Source organism: Hyaena hyaena, unplaced genomic scaffold (genome assembly GCF_003009895.1).
Source record: "Hyaena hyaena isolate Hyena2069 unplaced genomic scaffold, ASM300989v1 scaffold_1916, whole genome shotgun sequence".
Lineage (NCBI taxonomy): Eukaryota > Metazoa > Chordata > Mammalia > Carnivora > Hyaenidae > Hyaena > Hyaena hyaena.
This window is the reverse complement of record NW_024082555.1, coordinates 20,084-24,476: the sequence shown is the minus strand read 5'-3', so window position 1 is coordinate 24,476 and position 4,393 is coordinate 20,084.

Here is a 4,393-nt window from a genome sequence, read left to right as displayed (position 1 = left end):
GGGTGGCTTAGTTGGTTAGGCATCCAACTTCGGCTCAGGTTGTGATCTCACAGTTCATGGGTTCAAGCCTGGCATCAGGCTCTGTGCTGAGAGCCTAGAGTCTGCTACAGATTCTGTGTCTCCTTCTCTCTCTCCCCCTCCCCTGCTTACACTCTGTCTCTCTCTCTTTATATATATCTCAAAAATAAAATAAACCTTAAAAAAGTTTTAAAAATCTAAAAAAAAAGAATGCTCAATTCAAGGATGCACACATATTGTGTACTTTGACATACAATTATAAAGGATATGAAAGAGGAGGGTGTATGGCAGGGCCTGGGTGCTCTTTTTAGCAGAAATTGTTCCCTATGTAATGATCACTGTATTTCTTTAATTAATTTTATTTCTAATTTGTATCCATTAGCATGAGATAATTATGGCCTTATTAAAAATCTCTTTTGCTCAAATGTGTTTTAAAATTTTCATAATAGAAAAAAAGGCTAATTAAGGGTGTAAAAACTGCTGAGGCATAAACTGTAGCAGCCAAAATTTCAACGATGAAGCATTAAGGGATTAGCACAAATTAGATTTAGCGAGTAGCACTAAAGAGTGACTCAAGTTACATCTTCTCATTCAGAATCTGAATCTTTACATATTTCAGAATGCTGTTTCAATGATGGCCTTTTCTTAGGAAAGTAAGAAATCCTTTGGAGAAAGCTCAGATCTCCTACCTAGAAACATGTGCACACATACAATCTTTGAAGTTGCATACAATTTCAAAGGGCTCATGTCAGCCCATCTCCTGACCTTTAGGCGACCACCTGCTGAGGTGCGGGTTAAGAACTTCTCCATTCTACCTTAATGCTCCTACTCACCAAACCTAAGCAGTAAGGACCAGGATAAAGGTGCATTATGTAACATTTTTCTAGTTAGTACTTACAGGTGATTGGAATAATGGCATAAAATAAGTAACGATCCCAGAGGGAAGAACAGTCTCTATATTGGTAAGAACACCTGAAAATAAAATTTTTTTGACTTGGAAAGAAAAGCAGTAACCTTGAGATGTTATATCAATGTATGTAAAGTGAACTTCAAAAGAAAGAATATTACCAGAGATATGAGAGAAGTTTCGTAATGATAAAATGGTTAATTCATTGAGAAGGAAAATCTAAGAATGTTTGCCCCTCAGAAAGGTACTTCAAAGAACACAATGAAAAAATTAACAGTACTAAATCCTTAATCCATGGATGGAAATTTTTATAAGAATATCAAACCTTTGGGGGCACCTGGGTGGCTCAATTGGTTAAGCATCCAACTTCAGTCACCATCTCACAGTTTGTAAGATTGAGCCCCACATTGGGCTCTATGCTGAGCCTGCTTGGGATTCTCTCTTCCTCCCTCCCTCTCTCTCTGCCCCTCACTTGTTCTCTCTCTCTCATCCTCTCTCTCAGTAATAAGAATAATAATAAGTAAATAAATAAAATCAAAACTTTGTATGTTGGTATCACAGAAATTAACTTATTTTTACACTGAAATACCTCACACACTAAATGAAAACACACACACACACACACACACACACACACACACATTCTTTTCAGGCGCATAAGGAATATTCACCATGATAGATCATATACTGGAAAATAAAATATGTCCCAATGCAGCTTACATGATTAAAATCATGCAGTACATACTCTGGAAAAATGAATTAAACTAGAAATTAGTAACAAAACATATCAGAAAAATTCCCAAGTGATTGTAAATTAAATAGAATACAGTAAAACCTTGAATTGCTAGTAATTTATTTTGTGAGTGCTCACAAGACAAGCAAACATTTCTAACAAATTTTAACTTGATAAATGAGTAATGTCTTGCAATACGAGCAGTATGTGAGGCTTAATGTCACGTGGTCACAACTGAGTTAATGGTTCTTGAAATTCGCTTTGATATACAAATGCTTTGGATCAAAGGCATGTTTCTTGATCTAATTATGCTTCCAAGCCAAGTTTTTACTGTACTTCTAAATAACCATAGGTCAAAGAGGAATAAGAAAAATTAGGCAAAGTTTTAATACTTAGAAAATAAAACCATTTGAAAGCAATTTAAAAGATTCTACTCTAAGAAACTAGAAAATTAAGAGTAGGTACAAGAAAGAAAATAAGAGAAGAATAAATTTAAATAAACTAAAAATTAACAAACAAGAAGGGAAAATAATTAGCCAACAGAAGCTTTTTTGGAGAAAAACATCAATGAAGTAGAAAAATCCCAAGTAAAACACACCAAGAAAATAAAATTACTAAAATTATCAATGAGAGGATATGTTTATTATATCTATAAACATTACAGTTTTAAAAGGAAATATCAACATCTTCAAGACTATCAAATTCAACAATTTACATATAATAGATACCCTTCTTTAATGAGCAAAACTTATTAAAATGAATTTAAGAAATAGAAATTCTGCGTCTATGAAAAATTGAATTGTTGTCTGTCTTCTGTCAAAGAAAATACTAGGGGCACTTGGGTAGCTCAGTCAGGCGTCCAACTCTTGATCTCATAGCTGTGACTTCAAGCCCCACATTGGGCTCTGAACTGAACTTAAAAAAGAACAACAACAAAACAAAACAAATAAAACACAAACCTCACAACTAGAAATCACTAGGCATTAATTAGTTCACTGGTCTATGCTATCAAACATTTAAGAAGGAAATCATCCCAATCTTATAAAAATCCTTTCAGAAAATAGAAAAAAAAATCTTCCCACTTATTTTCTGAGACCACTATAATACTGATAACAAAAGATAAAATGAATATTACAATAAAAGAAAACTACAAAGCAATACCATACATGAACATAACACAAAATTCATAAATTGAACATTAAAAATAAAACCTTGCGGGGGTGGGGGTACCTGGATAGCTTAGTTGGCTAAGCATCCGACTTTGCTCAGGTCGTGATCTCGCAGTCCCTGAGTTCTATCCTCGCCTCCGTCTCTGTGCTGACAGCTCAGAGCCCGGAGCCTGCTTTGGATTCTGTGTCTCCCTCTTTCTTGGCACCTCCTCACCTCTCAAAAATAAATAAATGTATTTAAAAATTTAAAACAAAAAGAAGAAATAAAACCTGGCAATATTTAAAATGACAAGCTATTATGACCAAATTAAGTTCATCCCAGGAATCTGCGATCATTTCAACAATATAATAAAACTATAAATAAGAAATATGTAGTTATAATAGATGCAATAATTAACAAATAATACCATAAACATAAAAACTCTCAGCAAAAATAGGAAAGAAGGGACTTTGTGAGTATGATTAAGGGCCCTTATAGCTATCAGAAAACTTAATGGTGAAATATTAAATGATTTCTCCCTGAGACTGTGGAAAGCAAGGGTGTCCACGTTCCACACTCTGAGTCAGCATTGTGCTAGTAAATCTTGTGAAATGAAGCAATTCAGTGAAATGTCCAACAGGGTTTTACAGGCACTAATAAACTTATTTTAATATATATATAGATATACAAAGAAGTTAGAAAAACAAAACATTTTGAGGAGTAAATTTTAGACATTACACCACCTGATTTCAAGAACCTCTATAAAAGCCTGTTAAAATATATACTCTGAAGTTATCATAAGGATATACAAATAATAGGCAAATGACAAAATCATAATGTCAGATATAGACCCATACAATTAACACTGAAATGGTTTTCAATAGAGGCTCTAATGCAATCCAATGGGAAAAGAGTCTCTCCTTTTTTTAATTTTTTAAATTTTTAAGCAAATAATGTTGAAATTATTTACTGGATATCCATATGGAAAAAGGAAAATAGACACCAAAAAACCTCTGACCCCTATTTCATACCAAACACAAATAATTAATTTAAGTTCATCATACACATAAAGATAAAGGCTAAAATAGTGATGCTTCTAGAAATGTATATGGAAAATGGTTTTATGACTGTGATATGAGAACATTTGTTCAATAAGGAAAGTGAAAACCACTAATCCTTAAAAGATGATTTATTGGATTTCACCAACATGAAAAAAAATACTTGCTTTGCAAAGAGTATGATAAATAAAAAGAAAGGGCAAACTGCAGATTAGAGCTGCTAAAATTAAAAAGATTAAAATTCCAAGAGTGATTCATGATGTGGAACAGCTAGATTGTTCTTACCTTACTGGTCACAGTAAAAAAAAAAAAAAAAAAAAAAAAAAAAAACTCACAAACAGGTGGCCTGAGTTTTGTAATATTAAACTATGTCTATTTTATAACCCAGCAATTACAATCAGTATGAGAGAGGTGGAGAGATTTCCAAAAGAATGCAAACAAATATCCAAAGACAGATTTACAAGAATGTTCCTAGCGCCTTTTTTTTAATAAGGCAAAGGTGAAAACAATTCAAATGTCCCATGAGCA